The sequence below is a fragment of the Mixophyes fleayi genome, chromosome 1 (assembly GCF_038048845.1).
Source record: "Mixophyes fleayi isolate aMixFle1 chromosome 1, aMixFle1.hap1, whole genome shotgun sequence".
Taxonomy (NCBI): Eukaryota; Metazoa; Chordata; class Amphibia; order Anura; family Limnodynastidae; genus Mixophyes; species Mixophyes fleayi.
In genome coordinates this window covers 103,201,521-103,222,818 of record NC_134402.1, presented here as the reverse complement: position 1 = coordinate 103,222,818, position 21,298 = coordinate 103,201,521, and the positions used below count along the sequence as shown (strand labels likewise).

General features: G+C 39.3%; 1 protein-coding gene across 3 annotated transcripts in view; it reads left to right on the top strand.

Moving 5' to 3' along the window:
- FHIP1A (FHF complex subunit HOOK interacting protein 1A) overlaps nt 1-21,298 on the top strand; it is a 199,410-nt gene that overhangs the window by 26,700 nt on the left and 151,412 nt on the right. For 2 of the 3 annotated variants that reach the window (XM_075198811.1, XM_075198802.1), the window contains exon 1: nt 17,359-17,690. The exons of the other annotated variant lie outside the window; for it this stretch is intronic. The gene's annotated coding sequence lies outside the window, so the exon portion shown is untranslated. Of the gene's footprint in view, nt 1-17,358; nt 17,691-21,298 lie in introns of those variants that run through there. 3 annotated transcript variants of the gene reach the window in all.

The following is a 21,298-nucleotide window of genomic DNA, read 5'->3' as shown; positions in this document are numbered from 1 at the left end:
AACTTATTAGCTATGTATGTTGTATTTTTAAAAAACATTACAAAAACACTTACAAGAGAAGTAGGTGTCCAGGACATATTGCTTGAAAGACACAGCATCAACTGATTCTGGAGGGCTGGGGTCAGCATCTAACACCTCATGGACAGCAACCTCTGCCTCCTCCACCCAAGGAACCCCACTCCTAATGGTGATGTTATGGAACACCACGCACAGAGCTATGATATCACACACAGTGGATGGAGCATACATTAGAGCACCACCAGACCGATCTAGGCACCGGAATCTGGCCTTTAAAAGACCAAATGCCCGCTCCACAACCGATCTAGTGGCTGTATGTGCGGAGTTGTATGCCATCTCCTGCTCCGTACGTGGGTTTAATAGAGGAGTGAGGAGCCAAGGGCGAAAAGGGTATGCGTTATCTCCTACAAGGGGTGACAAGAAGGAAAAAGTTTAAAAATATGAGCGAGTGTCATAATTGTAGACACAAATAACTATATGTATGCCAACAAGACAGGCAACATGGATGACAAATAATGGCAAAAGAAGCAATCAGACACATAACATATTCAATGTATTTGTAACCAAGGTTTAAGTTTTTGAACAACTTTTCATATGGGCAGCTATCCAGGTAGGATTTTAAGGTAAACATCACAATTAAGTACCTTTCAATGATAATGCAGTGTGCCTTTGTAATATATCTACTTAGCTACCAAACTTAAGACATTACTATTTCCACTTTAAACTACTACATACATGACATGTTTGTTAAATAATAAAAATACCTAATAGCCACGCATCACCATTCGGCCTTGCACCACCTTGCCTCAGTTGCAATCTTTCCCACATCCCTGATTGCCGGAAGGCAAAGGAGTCATGTGTACTCCCTGGCCCCATAGCTACCAGGTAACGAATCTGGAGAGAGGCGTCACATATAGCTTGGACAGTTATAGAATGGAAATGCTTGCGATTTAAAAAATTAGCAGCATTCCCACCGGAGGGGACCAAGGCTACATGAGTCCCATCGACTGCCCCTATGACATGCGGGAAACTGGCTATGTTGGAAAACTGCTGTTTTATCGGCACCAGGGACTCCTCATCGAGTGGCAGATGTATGAATTGCCTTAGACGCGACACAAACGCCCCCAGAACAACTTTTAGCACACGACTGAAGGACTTCTGGGACATCCCTGAAGCGACTCCCACAGTCGTCTGAAATGACCCTGTCGCGCAAAAGTGCAATACCGCCAACAGTTTAGTCAATGGCGGTATTGCTGTTGGGCTGTTGCGCTTGGGCTCCAGGTCAATCTGCACTATGCGCAGGGTGTCCAGGATGACACGAGGCGGGAGCCGATAACGCCGCAACACCTCAGCATCAGACATGCCAAAGAGGCTGACACATGGCCTGAACACACGCTCCCTTGGTCGGCGACGATGGGTTACTTGCTGATTTTGGGGGCGGCGATGCTGGTTGCCCTCCTGTGCTGCCACATGTGCCTCGGCCATTTCTAAGAAACGCTATATTTGAAAAGAGAAGGATGTGAAAAAAATACAATTAACTCATAGTTTGGAAAAAGTCACTCCTATTTGCACAGGAAACATTGACAATATACTTACACCAACAAGTGGGTTGGCCAAACTCATAATGTGGCTAAAAAAACAAAACAAAAATTGTCAGAGGGTGAATAAGAAGTTATGGCATCTGCTTCTATTCTATGTCAGGTTGCAGATCTAGACCCATGTTACTTACCTCAAAATGGAGCAGGATTATCCTGGTCACTTGCAAACAATTGTCAATGGGAAACTAAAAAAAAATAAAAAATACAATTATTCCATCTGCTTCTATGCTATGTCAGGTTGCAGACCTAGACCCATCTTACTTACCTCAAAATGGAGCAGGATTATCCTGGTCACTTGCAAACAATTGTCAATGGGAAACTAAAAAAGATAAAAAAAAGTAAACAAAAGATAAAAATAATCTACAAAGTACTACACAGCCCAATACAAGCAAACTATTATCTGTAACTATTATCTGAAACAAAGTATAACACCCAAAATAACAAAAAAGTCCAAGACAATTCAAACAATAAAATGTTAAAACAAATCAACCAAAGAAACCATAGTAATATCTTAAAATATATCATGCAAACATACTAGTAAATGAATCAGCAGTGAACAGGGCACATCATCTACGCCGAGCTTTATAGCAGTGGTTAATTAGCAGAGAGTATGCAGGTGAGGGTCTGCATGCGTCCTGATCAAATGGGCGTTCCTTCGGATGAGTTGTGTGTGCTCGCGGTTTAGAACTGAGAGATAAACTAGACCCTCGGCAGGCGCACTGCGTACGCCACCACAAACGCGATCAACTGCGTTCGCACCACTATGACTTGGACGTAGTTAGACGGGAACGCCCCTATGAGAAATTGACTACGTCACCACGCCCCTCAACCTCCCTGTTCCCGCCCAGAACTCGTAGCTGGTCGCAAATGGGTTTTGCGATCGCGGCCGTACAGTTTTTGCGTTCGCGAAAGTAAACTGACCCGGCAACCGAGCATGCGCACTAAACTTTGGCGTTCGCTACGCGCTGAAAAGGGACATACGTCCCTTGATGACTCAGGCCCTATGACTTTAAATAGAACTATAGATAGGTGACTTGCATGAAAGTCCCTATCCTCACTAGCAATACAGTAGGATCAAAATTCAAGATAGCCTTACTACTGAAAATAGACACTCACAAATATTTCTTAAAGCATGACTGTATTAAGGATTTTTACATTTTTATAAAGTGGTGCCAATGCTGATGTCAATTGCCCTATAGAAAAAAAATATTGTAAACCCTCTGCTCAGTTCAGAATTTTTGCAAACCCCTTCAGAATTAGTGGACTATGGGCCTGATTCATTAAGGAAAGTTAAGTAAAAAAAAATTGAGTAAGTAGTGTCCTGGACAAAACCATGTTACAATGCAAGGGGTGCAAATTAGTTTTCTATTTTGCACACAAGTTAAATACTGACTGTTTTTCATGTAGCACACAAATAACTTTCCTTAACTTTCCTTAAGGAATCAGGCCCTATAAGTGTAAAACAGTGATGTTACAACGGGTATCTTAGCAGTTAGTTAAAGTATTGAGATATTAGCTTTGCCAAACTTTGAAAGAAATATGAGCCCTGTAAATATAGTAATTGTCCCCTTTCATTAACTTTACACTGAATGGTATGTGACTTTGTTCTATAGAAAAAAGGGCACAGCATTTACAGTTGTGTGGGAGACTCAAAGTTGCAATATAATTGCTTAACACATACAAAGAATATATTCTACCCGTTGAACCAAATATTCCACAAGACCTCTGAAGGTGTCCTGTGGTATCTGGCACCAAGACATTGGCAGCAGATCCTTTACATCCTGTAAGTTGCAAGGTTGGGTCTCCATGGCTCGCACTTGTTTTAACAGCACATCTCACATATGTTCAATTGGATTGAGTCCAAATCAACACTTTATACAGTGTGGCAGAGCGCATTATCATACTGAAAGAGGCCACTGCCATCAGGGATTACCGTTGTTACATTACCCAGGGCATTAAATTGCCTCCGCCGGCTTGCCTTCTTCTCATAGTGCATCCTGGTGCCATCTTTTCCCCAGGTAAACAATGCACACACACCTGGCTGTCCACATTATGTAAAGGAAAATGTGATTCATCAGACCATACCACCTTCTTCAATTGGTCCATGGTCCATTTCTGGTGCACACATGTCCATTGTAGGCGCTTTTGGAGGGGGTTAGTGGCCAGCATTAGTGATGCACTGTGTGTTCTGACTCCTTTTGATTATAGCCAGCATTAACTTTTTCAGCAATTTGTGCTACAGTAGCTATTCTGTGGGACTACACCAGACAGGCCAGCCTTCGCTCTCCACATGCATCAATGAGCCATGGAGCCCCATGACCGTGTCGCAGGTTCACCAGCTGACCATCCTTGGTCCACTTTTAGGTGGTAATAGCCACTGCATACCTGGAACACCCCACCAGACCTGCCATTTTGGAGATCCTCTGTCCCATGCGTCTAGCCATCACAATTTGGCCCTTGTCAAAGACGCTCAGATCCTTACACTTGCCCATTTTTCCTGCTTTCAACACATCAACTTCAAGAGCTTATTGTTGACTTGTTGCCTAATATATCCTACTCCTTGACAGGTGCCATTGTAACGAGATAATCAATGTTATTCATTTCCCTTGTCAGTGGTTTTAATGTTGTGGCTGATTGGTGTATATATATTTATTAGCAAAGTATAATGACCTGAAACAAAAGCATTTAACTTTCAGGTCTGCGGTGCAAACTTTATTGCACTACAATATGTGGCAACATGTAAAAAAACACTATCTAATGACATCACTTGACAGTATATGGTGTCATAAAGTGTGGTTTCCTCCCACACTCCAAAAAAAACATACTATTAGGTTAATTGGCTGCTATCAAAATTGACCCTAGTCTCTGTCTGTCTGGGTGTATGTTAGGGAATTTAGACTGTAAGCTCCATTGGAGCAGGGACTGATGTAAATGAGTTCTCTGTACAGCGCTGCGGAATCAGTGGCGCTATATAAATAAATGGTGATGATGATGATGGTGTAAAGTTTGGTTTGGCTATGGGTGTTTTGGTGTTAACACCATGTTATTCGCTTCACTAGTTAGTGGTTTTAATGTTGTGGCTGATCGGTGTATACTGCATATACATAAGAGAAAGAGAGAAAAAGGGGATTCTATATAGTGCAACAAATAATTTTTATTCAAATTTTAATTGTATGGAGATGAGCATACCAGTTATCAATCAGTAGGATTACATATCTAAAATTCAGGATACCTTGACGATGCACACGGTTTGCTTTGCTTCATCACGGTGGAAGATATGCTGTGAGTACCAGGCTATATTTCTTCTCTTTCTGTTTCATCATGTGGGACTTCTTCAGGAGAATTTCATTATTTCTGTATGCTATTTAGTAAAAGAAAAAACCTAAAAGATATAATGTAAAATGACTGGGACACATTACAGAATCCTATTTGGTGGTGCTGTGTGTTCCACCAAAGTGTATGGATTTCTGAAGCCAGATGGTGGCATTTGTGAGGGAATACAAGTTTATAATTGCTGATATGAGCAGATGGGCAAAGTGAGAGTGTGGCAAAAAGGTCGCAACAGACACATTTTTAGGTTACATTCCTTGTTATGCGGAAGTAGTTTCCACTCTGCAGAAGATCGTGCTTCATCCTATGCTTTTAATTGAATGCATTTGGCACGTACCAGTTTCACTTCAGGAAAGAAACATTGATAGACATATTTTAGCCAATGTAAAGAAAGCTTCAAGCACACATTGAGTATCCTTTAAGAGAAAATCAGAACAATTTTATTTAATGAAAAGGGTTGTTATAAAGTGGTACGAGGTTGGACTTTGATGTAACATTAACACTTTTTCCCAGTGAGTCTCTTCAGAGCGTTCTGCCTCCACACAAACATTGGCGCATCCCAGTTTGTGGAGCCTCCCGAGAGCAGATTGCAGGCGTGCACCTTGAAGTGCGTTGTGCAGCCCACGAAGGTCTTTCTGCAGTTTGCTTTGTGAATGAGGTCCAGTGTTTGAACGATCTTGATAGGACTTCATGCTTTAAATATAATGACCCCATCTATAATGGATTTATTTTAAAAGAGAAAAATGTGCATTTACAGCATTTTCAGACATAAACAAATGATATTCCTTTTAAAATATTTAGTATTTAATTATCCCAGACCTCACATGAAAAATGTAGCAAATGGTAAGAATAACACATATTTTTCAGGAAATTGTTGGCATTTATACAAAAGTATAAGGATGAGGGTGCTGCAGTATTTTATGTTCTTTGCAGTAAAGAAATGTATAATTTGACAGCTAAGGACCAATTTGCTTTCTTCCGCAAAGTCTTAGCTTTTCACTAGACATTCATTAGACTATAAGCATACAACATGCAAGTTATAATTGGTCTTCTCTTATATGTAAATCCTGAAAATGCCTTGTGTGACAACATCCCTTGTATGGAAATACTGCTGCAAACATAAAGGAGGCCGTTGCAGCACACTTTATTTTTGCACAAATTTATTTTTCCATTATTCCATTATTTATAGGTCACATGGACATTCTGCACAATATTTTACTCATGTTTGTCGGAGAGTGAAACATACAATGTATAAATGAAAAAAAAAAAATCACCTCAATGTACCACATGCTATTACATTTAGTACCTTTGTAGCCAGATTACAACAATGTTTGCAGCAGCACAAATAATTTTTAGGATGAGTGTTCCCATCTTGCAGGAGGCAGTGACCTATTCACTCCAATTCCTTAATTGATAAATGAAGACAGCTCAATATATGACAGGGTCAGTGTCATAATGTGAGATTGAGAATTTGGTAGTGGAAATAACTGGGTAACCCAAAATCAAAGAGTAATGGTGTGAGGTACCTGTCAAACCGATGGTAGTCAGTTTCACGGTACTGACTACCCCGACAGATGACAGCACGACATGAGGAGTCCTAATGAAGAGTAGGCCGACCTGCAAAAAGAAGTACTTACCGGAATGCAGATGTCTTCAGATGACGACTTGCTGTGTTGCCGGCTCCTGTCAAACTGATGCAGAATAATTGTGGGGTCAAATGCACCAACATATATCCAACATAGAATTAGCTTTAGGTATCCTACAGACAGTAAAGGCTGATTACTGTCACTTCTGCGGGGGTGTAAAATCTAGTTTGTTTTCAGCATCTAAAAGACTTTGTTGACTCCTACTGCATCATTTCCAAATATGACGGGACTTCAGCCTTTGGCGTTCATTTTAATATGTTGTCCAGCATAACAAAATGTTTTTACATTCTTGCAAAAATTATACAGTTTATTTATTCCACTTTTTGATGTTCATCTGTGTAGACTAAAATGTACATGTATACATTTTAAAAAATCAAATAAAGTGCCACCTGCTATCAGATTTAGTACATTTGTAGCAGTATACCCTGCATTGTCTTTGGTACTTCCTAATCTGTTAATGTCTGGTCTGCACCACCCATCATAATGAGCAAATGTTTGCTTGTCCCACTACTGAAACCATATCATTTTCCAACCAACTATTTTGTGTGATTTTACCTAATTAAAATTATTACGCTGAGTACTACAGATAGAGCAGTTTGTATGACTCAAATATAATTTTGATATTGCAGTTGGCCTTTGGGGTGGGCACTTTCAGGGAGCTCAGTAAAATAGAACCAAAGGACATTAGGTTGTTGTTGTCCTGCTATTACAATAAACAAATACAGCTCAAAGCCACATCCCTCCTATGGGACTTGAGCAGGGTCAGTTACTATGGGGGGAACTTCTGAGGGGGTGCAGCAGGTCAAGGGACTGCATACTACTTCTACTTTCTCTAGAAGTGGAAGCACATTCAAGTACTTCTAGTAGATGTTTGCACAGTTATACATCATGTTTAGTCTATTTCTCTTGTAAGCTTTCCCTCTGCCACACTTTCTTTCCTCACACAATCTATTTGACCCTTTTCAGTCCAGCTTTTGTTTCTAACACTCCACAGAGACTAAAGTGGCTAAGGTGGTAAATGACTTGATTATTACAGGCCATTACTCGCTTCTAATTCTCAGGGCCGCCATCAGGAATCATGGGGCCCAGTACAAATGAAGCAGGCAGGGCCCCCCCAATAACTCCCCCCATGAACCCCCCCCTTGATGAACCAGGGCCGTTTTTCCTACTGAGTATGATGGGCTTACCTTTTGTGGTCACGATCCGGCTCCCTCCCTGGTCCCCTCTTCCGTGAAGGGGATCGGACTTAGGCGATTGAAAGGTAAGTTAAGGGGGTCCCTAATATATATATATATATATATATATATATATATATATATATATATACACACAGTATATAAAGAAAGAAAAAGTGATTTTATATATATATATATATATATATATATATATAATCACTTCTTTTACATATAAATATATATATATATATATATATATATATATATACATATAAATATATACACACACACACATATATATATATATATATATATATATATATATATATAAAAATATATGTATAATCACTTTTTACACACATTATGGCTATGAGTGCCACAAAAAAAATTACAAAAAAATAAATTACAAAAAATAAATAATAATGCAGAAGCTGATTAATATGATATGCAAATTTATTTATTTTTAAAAAAAAGAAGAAAGTTCCAGAGCAATGGTCAGATTTGAAGTAAGAAAGTGGAAGCAAATAGTTGAGCATTAAAAAAAGTGAGTATGAAAATAAAACTTGTTGGTAAACTGTGTTGGTAATTAACTATAATGATTAGTAATGATTAGTAAAACAGTGCCATCTATTTACAGAAAGAAAGTAAAGAAAAATACGTGATCAACTATCTACATCAACGCAAAAAAAAGTAAAGAGAAATAGCCATAGCCAATGTGGACATAAAAGAGAATATCATAGACATGAGAAATGGGTAAATAAATGTGGAACCTAAAGAAGGTAATTAAAAGTAATTTAAAAAAAATCAGTTAAAAAACTTAATTTGTACCCTGTGCCTATATGTTACTATTTTTCATCTACATTTCAGTTGGTATGGACCATTATAGCAGCATACCTGGTCAAACCCAGAAGTGACATCAGCACAGGGGCGGATTGGCCATAAAACCTACCCGGACTTCTTCCGGTAGGCCGCTGAATGTCTTTTTTGGGTTTAATAAAAAAATTTAAATTTGTGAGCCCCCCCTTGGACTGGCTGCCAGCGTATAGGGGGTCAGTGTGGTAGTGGGTGACTGGCCCCTCCTTTGGGACCAGCCACCTTCCTTAATGTGGGCGTGGATCCCTGTGTGTGGCTGCCTCCTAGACAGGAGTCACATGGGATGCACATCACGTGATAGGTGCCGTCCCATGTGACTCCTGTCTATAGCTCCGATAGGAGGAGGCAGCCACACATGCAGAGTGACAAGAGAGGCTGTCTGCATCTCTCACACAGCAGATATTACAAGGTTAGTGGGAGGGGGGAGGGTGGGGTATGTTACAGTGTGTGATTGGGGGGCTTTTAATATATATGTAGTGTGTGAGGGATGGAAGGGAGGGGGGTTCTTAATATAGTGTGTGAGAGAAGGAGGGCTATGTTAATATAGTGTGTCAGTGTGATGTGGGGCTTTAAATAAATAAATATATATATATATTGTGTGAGGGGGGGTTCGTAATATAATGTGTAAGAGATAGAAGAGAGGAGGTGGTTCTTAATGTAGTGTGTGAGGGTGGTTCTTAATATATTGTGTAAGGGGTGGAAGGGAGGGGGGTTCTTAATATAATGTGTGCGGGAGGAAGGCTATTAAATTAATGGTGGTGTTTAGGTGGGGGGTAATTATTTAATGGGTGATATTTTATTTGTGGGAGGATGGTGGGGCAATTTAATTTATTGGTTGGGCCTATTAATTCAAGATGGGGTGGTTTGGAGGCTATTAATTGAATGTGGCGCAGAGTTTGGGGAAGAGGGCTATTTATTAAATGTATATGATATTAATTTAATGTCTGGGCTGGTTGGAGGGAAATAAATGTATTTATCAAATGTGAGTACTATTTATTTAATGTTGGGGCTGGTGGGAGGCCTAATTAATAAATGTGGGTGATATTAATTTAAAGACAGGGATGATTGGAGTTTTCTAAATTTCATGTACCTATTTTTGTTTCCAAATAGGTCCTCCAGAACTCCAGGATCCAGACAAGCAGCAACTGAGCTAAAGACACCAGCAGCCACAGGTAGAGAAAGTGACAAGAACAGGACAAATATACAGGTACACACACTGGGCACACACACAGGGGCAGACACACGGGGCACACACACATACTGGGCCCCACCTACCACTCATTTTGCCCCGCCTACATGAGGCGACTTTCAGACTTCTTTCCAGGGATATTTTAAGTTCCCAATTCGCCCCTGCATAAGCACAAAGTGATTTCCAGGTGAGCGAATGGTAGTAGTCCAGGAGAGTGTTAAAAATGATGTTGTTTCCTGTTTCATCATTAAAATTAACTAAATTTCAGTTCTGCTCTTCATTTAAATAACATCGTCATTTCAGTCGAAAGATCTGAAGGCGAAAAGGAGGGGACAAACATCAATAGTTCTCAGGCTTCAGGTGATTCAAGAGGTGCGGCCAAAAAGATGGCAAAGCTACAAGAATATCTAAACACATTGAGGGGAAACATTAATGATGTTAAAAAGCAATTTGTTCAACTCAAAAAAAAATATTGATTTGTATCATATGTATGAAAAAAAATTGCTATAAAACTATAGCCAGCTCCACGGTCAAATTATCTATAAAATTATATAATTGTAAAATAGTATATAGCATTAAATGATGGGTAAATGATCATTAGCATTTAATAAATAGTTAGATCATTAGATAAGTTAGATCATATATACCATTATAACATATATATTTATATAATGTAAAAACAAACGTGTAAAATTAATATATATTAAAAGCATACATATGAAATTGCCTGCTGGTTACGAAACGCGTCAGGTGGGATTCTAAATACTTATTTTTTGCTACAATTACCACTTGCTTTTATAATCAAACAGCCATCAGGCTTTGTGCAATTTTATTTGGACGATTGAGGAAATACTCTCAGTGTTATATAAGGCTGTAAGAGACTTTAATCAACAGTGTACCACATGGACAACCATCCCCCTGTATACACATATACATCTGCTTATTCCGGTCAAGAATTTGGGTTTATAAACCCAGGACTCTCTACAGTATCAGCATATATCCCCGTAGGATTGCACGCAATTGGTTATTCTGAATCATCATAAGTATATACCACTATTGTGTCTTTCTGACATTTTGCTTGATGTTTGGATTATCCATATACGACTAGTCATATTGAATATGTAGGTGCATCTACTGATGTATTTTTTGTGGTATTTTTTACACTCGAAAATTTAAGTGGAATTTTTTGATTGTGATCTTTAATTGATAGTTTCACAGTTTCAATGTGGATATGTATTGCTTTTTAAAATAAATAATAATATTTTTTAAACCTACGCAGTGCACAAGTATTAGTGGTTTGGGTGACCATTGCATTTTTTTGTCTATATACATATAGGAACACAGTAGAGTATCTATGCTGTATCCTTGTTACAACTCCGTCTGTCATTTGTACCTAGCAGCAGTACCTCATACCACCAGAGTTGCTGCTGTTCTGTTCCTGAACTTTTCTACATGCCTGAAGGAGTTAATCACCTTGCATTATGCCTGATTGGAACTGCACCTGTTGCACTGCTTTAAGTACCTGCCTCAAGCTGTGCTCCGTGCAGTTCATCCTTGTATACCTGGCTGCTGCTTGTGGTCCCCCCTGTTCCTGTTTTATTCTGCTGATATTTGATCTTCTGTTGTGACCATGGCCTGTTTACCGTTTATGCTTGTCTGCTCGTGACCCCGAACCTTGCCTGGACACTGGATTCTGCTGGACTTCTCGTTACCTTAGACCTTGGCCTGATTACCGGACTATGCAAGTTTGCTTGTGACATTTACTTTGCCTGGACTCTGTTTGCTTCCTGGACTAAACTTTTGCATCCTGGAATTGGGTAACTTGCCCTTATCCCTGCATTCAAACTATATTAGTTTTCTGTGGAACCATTCATTTCTGTGTACCTTCCTGCCATACCTGTTCATTATACCTGTTTATGAAAACATGCATGTTCCTGGAACTGAATCTTGCTTATATATTTTGCTGGAATAAAGACATTTGTATTATACTTCCGTGGCTGCTTGCTGAGTTTACTAGGAATCATAACAATCCTTAGTACAGCATGTGTACTTGAAATGGTCCTATATGTATGCCTTTAATATATATTAATTTTACACATTTGTTTTTACATCTAAACATATTATGTATACATATAACCATAAATGAATGGTCCTATATAAATGCCTTTTCTTAAAGGTTTAAATTGTTTATCCGGATGCTATATTGTCTTGATATGTAGATCTTTATTGTTAGAAGTTCATATTCGTATACCTATGTATCAATCACTGAATGCTGTATTCTTGTTGATTTGTAATGTAAAGTAATGGTGGATAATACAAGTTTTTAGAAACAGAATTCCACTATAAAATGCCGAAAGTAACGACATTGCATAGCGAGAGCGGGGCTTAATGACACGTTTAAGCCATGCCCCCCGCCAATCAATTCCGTGAATTTTGGCGAATGCGGGAGGTTTTCCTACTCGTCCGGGAGGGCTCTCCGAAATTCGGGAGCCTTCTGGGAATTTCGGGAGAGTAAGCAAGTATGCCATAGATTCAGTACACCTGTGAACATCCTACACATGTACCACAGCACATGTCATGTCTATGAAATTGTATTGATCATGAAATGTAAACACATGTTCATGTATGTAAAAAATATCTTTAAAATCTCATTCATTTACTGGTGTACCATGTGTATATTTATTTTATGTTGCTTGATATACCTCTGTGTGTATTTCAAATTCCTGTGCTACTGCCTGATTATATATAAATTCGATAACCTATAATGTCCAGTATAAGACATATGGGCAAGTCCATAGATTCAGTACACAAGAGTACACCCTGGGCCTGATTCATTATGGAAAATAAAGCTTTGAAAGTTATTATGTATGACCTAAGTACTTGTCCATATATTTATACTGCCATAATAGTAGGGATTTGCACCGGCCACTTTTGGTGTCTCGTATTTTGTGTTTTGGATTCGGATTTGCTTGAGGTTTTGGGTTCGGATTTGTTTCGCAAAACACCTGATGAAAGGTTTTGGTTCGGATTTAAGGTTTTGGATTCTAATTTATTTTGAAAAAAAACATAAAGTGTTAAAATCAAGTTTTTGGGTTTATTTTCACTCCTACGCTATTATTAACCTCAATAACAATAATTTCCACTAATTCCCAGTCTATTCTGAACACCTCACACCTCACAATATTGTTTTTAGTCCAAAATGTTTCACCGAGGTAGCTTTCTGGACTGCATAGTGCAGTGGTCCCGGTACCCAATTTGGTAACGGGGCCACAATACCTCCGCCTTCAAATGGTCTGAATTCCACTGCACAGCTGCCTGCTCCTACATCCTCTGCAGCACATACAGGGTGTAGTTTGAGCGTGTCAATACCTCTTGTTTTTGACGATGACAGGTCATTTTCATTAATTTATGATTTGGCAGCAACAGTCAATGTTGTTTAATATCTGATACGCCTCTATCTGGACTGCATAGTGGAGTGGCCCCGGTACCCAATTTGGTACCGGGGCCACAATACCTCCTCCAACTTTCAAGTGTAGTGTTTATAATTTATAAAAACTACAGTAGTTATAGCACATCAATAACTCTTGTTTTAGACGACCATGGTACAGAGCATTCATCATTGAGATCCCATCAAGTATGTGAAAGACAGACAGCGTCGAAGTGTTATTTGTTGACTTTGTTAACAAAAAAACTGTCCCTGTTGCAAATATTCGTGCAATGAAGAGTGACTTTTTCATTTAAAGGCTCAAGCTTTCAAGTGTAGTGTTTATAACTTATAAACACTACAGTAGTTCTAGCACATCATACCTCTTGTTTTTGATTATGACAGGGCATTTTATTTTTGGTTTAATTAGTAGAATTTGTTTTAATTTTGTTTTACTTTGTGCTCATGGCAAACGACTGTTGAATGATCACATAATGCAAAAAAAAGAGTTGCAAGATGGAATTGTCCTTGGGCCCTCCCACCCACCCTTATGTTGTTGAAATAGGACATGCACACTTTAACAAACCAATCATTTCAGGGACAGGGCCTACCAAACAACTGTGGCTGAAATGATTGGTTTGTTTGGGCCCCCACACCAAAAAAGCTATTCATCTCTGCCTGTACAAAATAAACAGGCTCTACTGAGGCAAGATGTCGTCCTCCTCCTCAACCTCTGAGTCCTCTCCCCCTACAGTGTGTACTTCCTCCTCCTCACACATTATCAATTCGTCCCTGCTGGACTCCACAACCACAGGTCCCTCTGTACTATCTGGAGGGCAGTGCTGTACTTGATTAAGGAATTGATAATTCATTTTTATGAACATCATTTTTTCAATGTTCTGAGGAAGCAACCTCCTTCGCCGCTCACTGACCAGGTTCCCCGCTGCACTAAAAACTCTTTCCGAGTACACACTGGAGGGGGGACAACTCAGGTAAAATAGAGCCAGTTTGTACAGGGGCTTCCAAACTGCCTTTTTTTCCTGCCAGTAACAATATGGACTGTCTGACATGTCTATTTGGATGGTGTCAGCAAAGTAATCCTCCACCATTTTTTCTATTGTGACAGCATCCAATGCAGCAACAGTAGACATGTCTGCAATGGTTGGCAGGTCCTTCAGTCTGGACCAGATGTTATTAGCATCCCCGCCAGCGGGTCTTTTAGGAAAACTGAGCTTTTTCCTCGCAGCTTTATCCTCCAAATTTTTGTTTTCCATTATATGTAGCACAAGAGAGCGTACCCCTAAGCCACACACACTCGGCAAAGCCTTTAAAAATTATATGCGGCACAGGAGAGTACCACTGGACTTATACTGCTGAATCAGTGAACTTTGTAATATTACAGTACCACTGGACTTATACTGCAGAATCAGTGAACTTTGTAATATTGCAGTACCACTGGACTTATACTGCTGAATCAGTAAACTTTGTAATATAGCAGTACCAATGGACTTATACTGCTGAATCAGTGAACTTTGTAATATTGCAGTACCACTGGACTTATACTGCTGAATCAGTGAACTTTGTAATATAGCAGTACCAATGGACTTATACTGCAGAATCAGTGAACTTTGTAATATAGCAGTACCACTGGACTTATACTGCTGAATCAGTGAACTTTGTAATATTGCAGTACCAATGGACTTATACTGCAGGATTGTTTTTGGATATTTTTTTTTTATTTCTTTGTTTTATAATTATTTTTTTTATAACATTTTTTAATTTTTTTTATAACTTGGGAATAATGGGGAAATAACTTAGAAGGACAGAGCACAGGACACAGCACCACTGGACTGAACAGGACACAGCACTGGACCCAGCAGCACCACTGAACTCAGAAGGACAGAGCACAGGACACTGCACCACTGGACTGAGCACTGCACAGCACGAGATATAGCAGGACAGAGAACCGCCTAACACAACCTCCCTCTACCCTGATCAATGCCCGAGTGAAGATGGCGGCGGCTAGCGGGGAATTTATAGAATACGAGTATCGCGAGATCCGACAGCGGGATTATGACTCAGAGCCTCGGTTTCAGTTTTGCAATTGGCGGGAATACCCGGATCTGTCTCGGATCCAGCTCGGATCGGCAACGTTCGGGTGGGCTCGGATTTCAGATATCCGAGCCCGCTCATCTCTACATAATAGGTTATAGAATTTAGCTTCAGAGTGGAAATCTATAGTGTGTGTATATCTATCTATCTATCTATAGCAAGCAAAATAACTTCAGTGGTATAACAGCATAATAACTATACATACATAAATTTAAGAAATGGACACGTGTTAAATCAGTAAATAAAGTAAATAAATGAGACTTTATTAAGAATATGTATTTGCACATGTGTTAAGAATTCATGTTGTGTACACTTGCATACAGGAACACATAGGTGACATATAGAGCATGTAAGAAAGATTTATTTTTGATTCGCTATGAAAAGATCACTATTTCCATGTGCTTTACTTTTTATGTTTAGACCACAGAGCACTGTTGAAGTTTAATAATTGGACAAAGGTGGTAATTATTTCTGTACACTGCAATCAGTTGTGATACGATCAATACGCAACCTAATCATTATTGTAGCAACATGTAAATAAGATTAATGTATTTCTACCATTTAATATAAAATATAATGTGGTGAAAAAGCTAATTAATATTTCCAACACATTAATTACACAGAGTTTGGAATTACTCTGTTTGCATGAGAACATTTCCGGTATTATTTATGTAGCGTTCGCACATTGCAAATGCTAGTTATAACTAATACTTTTATACAGTAAAAAGCAACACCAGAGATATTATAAAATAACCAGTTTGTACAGGTCTAGAGGCGGGAACCTGAGAAAAGGACACCTGGCCAAACTAGGAACAATGACCAGACAAATCAACCAATAGGGTGTGGAGTTCTTGGAAAGTCATGACCCATCGACCAATGAATGTGGACCATAATACCGTAACTGTGTATCTTTGTGATGTCACTGCTTTTTATGACTGCAAGATGTATAAAATGTTCAACTCTGGCTTTGGAAACCAGAGGGTTCCGATAGAAGCTTGTTGTTGGTGCCAACCGCTCAGGCATATGCATGCGATACTTTGCCCTGTAATATATTTTGCGAATAAAGCTCTTGTACTTTGGAACCACAGAGGTAGCATTGGAAAATCTTTATTTCATACGATACATACGGACATAACAGCACATTAGAGACAAAATCATAGATTTAAATAATGGCCAGACGGTCGTGAGTGCGTACACACTTCCAAATTTGAACGGCGTCCCACCGTTGATCGTAAATATTAGGTTTGTAAATACCAAATCAAACTATACGATGTGCTTTGTTACGATAAAACATGATCATGGGAGCGAAAACACTAATGCGATATCTTACCAAACGGTCGTTTATTGTGTGATCGGCACTATGATTGGATGAACAACCTGTAGTGTGTACCCAGCTTTACTGTTGCATAATTGGCTACAAGACTGCATGCACTGCTGGTATGTAAAGCTATCTATCTATACCTATTTCAATGGAGCTATATTGAATAGATATGGACAGATCTAGCTTTAAATAAAGTAGGGGGTCTAAACATTGGCAAACCCTAGGCAACAGTAAATTGAGTACAAGGTGTTGAAGCTGACATACATAATCTGGTGCTATACTATGCATCAGATATTCAATAGATGTACTGTAGAAACTAACAACCAATATTAATATATACATCTACATATATAATATATATATATTATAAATATGTCAGTATTTATCTTTTATCAGTTTGCTATATTTAGCTGCACATTAACTGTCATCAAACAACTAATGTCTCCTTCATTTACTGACGTCTTTAAATAGGCTACAAGTCACTTTGAATATAGGTTATGTAAATTAGAGGCTGTGATCACTGGCCTCATATTGCAAAGGAGGAGTATTACACTTCACACACCTCAGCGTCGGATCTGCAGGTTTAACAACTCCTCCCTGTGCTATCCAGTCCTCAGCACACCCTCCCCCCTGGCCCTCCCTGTTTCCAAGTCAGAAACAAATTCTCAGCCAGTATACTAAGCCTGTGTCTCCTCCCCACCCATACATGCAATCTGCTATTGTATATTTCATGTTTGCATGGGGTGAGGATAAACCTGCGAGAAGCTTACCAGTAAAGTCTCTGACAATCCCTCAGCATCATCTCCCAGGATTACGCTGTAAGGCAGCCTTCCTTGTCTCAGGAGAGTTCACCTGGCAATCTTACCTTTCTGTGTATGAGATCAGTATACCGGCCTCTTACGCTGCAGGAGTCCTGTGCAAAGGAAAACTTTACAGCCTCAGCAGCTTACGTCTGTTAGGATCGTCCTCTTAGGCATCTGCTTATCCCAGTCTGGTGTTTTCAGGTATGGTGATCTATTTTTTTCTACTTTCTAAAATGCATTTTAGCTGCTTTTACATTGCTTTTAAGTTTTTATTGTTGAATGCAGGCAGAGTCTGATTCATGTATTTTGTTTTGAGCGTTAGTGCAAGATAAGATTACCATACAAAATGCACTTTAGGATTCTTAACTGAAGAACAAAACAAACAAATAATAATATGCCATGGACTTGTGATCACTTCCGACACTATCATATCTTTTTATGGTGGTGCAGAGATGTCAGGTGCAATGGTGAACATAACAATTGATCCTTTGACATTTATTATACAGAGACTTTTTTTTCTTTACAAAACCATGGTCAATAATTATTTGCTGACAGACCTGAATATCACGTCTTCATTTACAGGTGTTTCATTCTTAAACTTGTTCTGTACCACAGTAAATGTTATGACCTAAGCTGGAGCTAATGAAAACTGTATTCAGTGCATCTATTGTCAATTTTGTTTTGCAAAACTGCCCTCTATCAGGACTCATACTCACAAGTGCTTTCTAACTGCCCACATTACCACCAACCTGAACTGTTGTCACAGCTGCCAGAACAGCTGTAAAAAACAAATACAAAAAGAGTAGTTCTGTAGTGTCAACTTGATGGCTGTCAAGTGTTGGGTAAGTAAGTACTGATACTGCCTTTACTGTAGGGATGAATGATATCAATTTTGACAGCTGTAGAAACTGCACTGGCAGGAGCCAAGTCAGAACATACTGGTGTAAAACTAGTGCCAGTGTGAACAAGCCCAAGTTGTAGTCTATGTTTAAAAAAAAAAAAAAGTACAAAGGCAGATTCAATAGTGTTTTGTCACTGTGTTTTACAACCATTGTATGCTCACTGCTCCTGTCCACAGGGGGGCTTGGGGTAGTGCTTAATAATTACAGTGGCAACCACCTGTATTTGGGATTTTGTGGTCATGCTGAAATAGAAAATGAATACAAGTTTACACATGTTGTTTAAACTGTTCTTTATTGTGTATTCTGTTTACAACTTTACCTGCTGGTCATGTTGTTATTTGATTATCATTGCTTAAAAAGTAGAAAATAAAAACATTATATTTTAGTTGGAGAGTCGGCCGTTAGAATGGAGGGAGACAAACCAGCATTCTTCCCTCCATCACAATGCTAAACAAATATAAATGTGAAAATCCATATGTGGATCACAAGACACAGTATGCACACAGGTTTTGTTGTTTTTTTGTATTGATGACTTACTATGGATGCAAAATGGATGTTATATTTTGCAGCAACATTTTCTGTGAATTGAGTTTAGTGGAGGAACAGTTGTTGAGTTTTGCTTTTTCTTTGCTGTTCTGCACAGTGCTATTCCACAATGTATTTGTTAATTCACATTTTGTTGAATTTCTAGTCTGTGCATAGAGCCAGGACAGTGACCATTCATTCTGCTAAGTGGTATGGTTGAGGTAGGACTGTAAACACTAAATGCCAAAATTTTGCTGGTAAAATGTGAAATTTTGCACCATATCTGGAATAACGCAGATATGTCCATCTTCTCCAATGTCTAGGATCTTTCATCCATTCAAATTGGGGAAATTTTTTTTGTGCCATTCTTGGGATCTCTCTAATATTGCTTTGATCACTCTCTGATAGACTGGTGTTATCTTTAAGTACCACACAGTGAACACAACAAAGTCGTTATGGATGAAGTCAGCCATGCTCATGGTTTGGTCATGTTATGTATGTAATGTTGGAGAAAAATTCCTATTGGAAAAAAATGCAGGATAAATTATGAATTTTGTTACAGCTTGAACATTGCTGAAGGAGGGACTCAGGTCAAAGACTGTGGGGGGAAAAAGAGGAGATCTTGCTGTTGAGTCTGGGGAACGAGACCAAGTGAATGGTGTCACTAAGCCCCACTTCCGCTGCTCAGTGTGATGATTTGCTGCATAATACAGTTGGGGTGGGGTTAGGGTGACAAGATCTGCTTGTTTAAGGTGTTTTCCCGGGAGTCCGAGAGAACTCCTAGAAATTCAGATCCCTCCCGAACACTCCGTGAGAGTAGGCAACTATGCCCAAAAGTTATGAGCCACACAATTTACTAAAACATATCCTGTTATGAGCTTTCCTAAAAATATCAATAACCTCTCTCTTGCTATTTTAACAAAACAAGTCACAGAAACGTGACCTGACCTTTGACATGTGATCTAGGTTAGAGAAACAACATCGTAATTACAACTTAGTTTTCTGTTCCATTCCAATTCTCTAAGGCTCTGTTATGCTTGGCTTGCAGTGATCAAGTGATTCTTTGTACACTCTAGTTTTTGAAAATCTAAATTGCTGTGATGTACAACCTCAGAAGTGTTGTTTTTTTTTTGTGACTTCTAATTTTATAGAAAAGTATTTAAGATGTTGTCGTACCTAATTACCTTTGGCTTGCATGTAACACCTATTTTTCTGGAATATTATGTTGTTATCTCAGCTAGGAACAACAGAGTTTTCTTCATATTTAATATATTTCTGTGTAGTGACCAGTTTCTTGCTTTCATACAAATGCCATTGGATGTGAGCAGTTTTGACCTCAAGGTTGCAATACACTTGGGTCAGTATCTGATAACTGTTCCAAAGGCCGTCATGGTTTTACCAAACATACACCTGATGTTCTGAGTAACGCCACATTTGAAACATTTGGTCAAGTGGCATTTGTATATCATGTATAAATGTCTTCGGCTGTTATCAGCTGTGTTTAGCAGCTCTATTACAATTGCATGAAGCTGAAATATTTCCTTGTATGGGGATATGTTCATGTATGTCAAAATGAAAGAAAGTATGAAAAAACTTTGCTCAATCAGTTTTGCACTGTAGTCTTCATCTGACAGGTAGCCACATTACTGAACTCTCTCAAAATGGGTGCTTCCTTTTACACTATAATATACAGTGGGGCAGTGGCGCACGCAGGGGGGGTTTCTGAGTCTCTAGAACCCCCCCCCCCTGCGCTAACTAAGTGGCCACTGTCCTATACAGCAGCCGCGGCGCTGTCAAAGAAGCGTCCGCGGCAGTGCTGTATAGTATACAGCACCGCCGCAGACGCTTCTTAGACAGCGCCGCGGCTGCTGTATAGGACAGCGCTGGCGAAACGAAGCTGCTGCGCATGCGCAGCAGCTCTCTCTCTGTTTTTTTTTTTTTTTTTTTGTTTTTTGGGTCGGCGGCAATCCTCTGTGCGCCGCTGTGGGGGGTATTCAATTGTTGGTGGAAACGCCGAAAATTCCACGGTCCACGCACTATTACCGTTATTACGGTAATAGTGCGTGGAAAAACCGTTACTACAGTGATTTTCTCGCTGGATTTCAGCTCGCGGCTCCCTGAGCCGCGAGCTGAAATCCAGCTAAATACTACTACCGTAATAACGGTAGTAGTTTTTACGCAGCGGGATTTCTCAACAATTGAATACGCTCCTATATGTGAAGTAGCCTCTGGCTACTCCCTGATTTAATATCTTATCATATATTCACCCAGTCAGACAAATTATCATCTCTATTTTGTCAAGAAAACCTATCCTAACTACGTTTACCTGTCACAAACCACACTTTGCGCACTCGTGACTTGGAAGTTTTTATGGTATGGGGT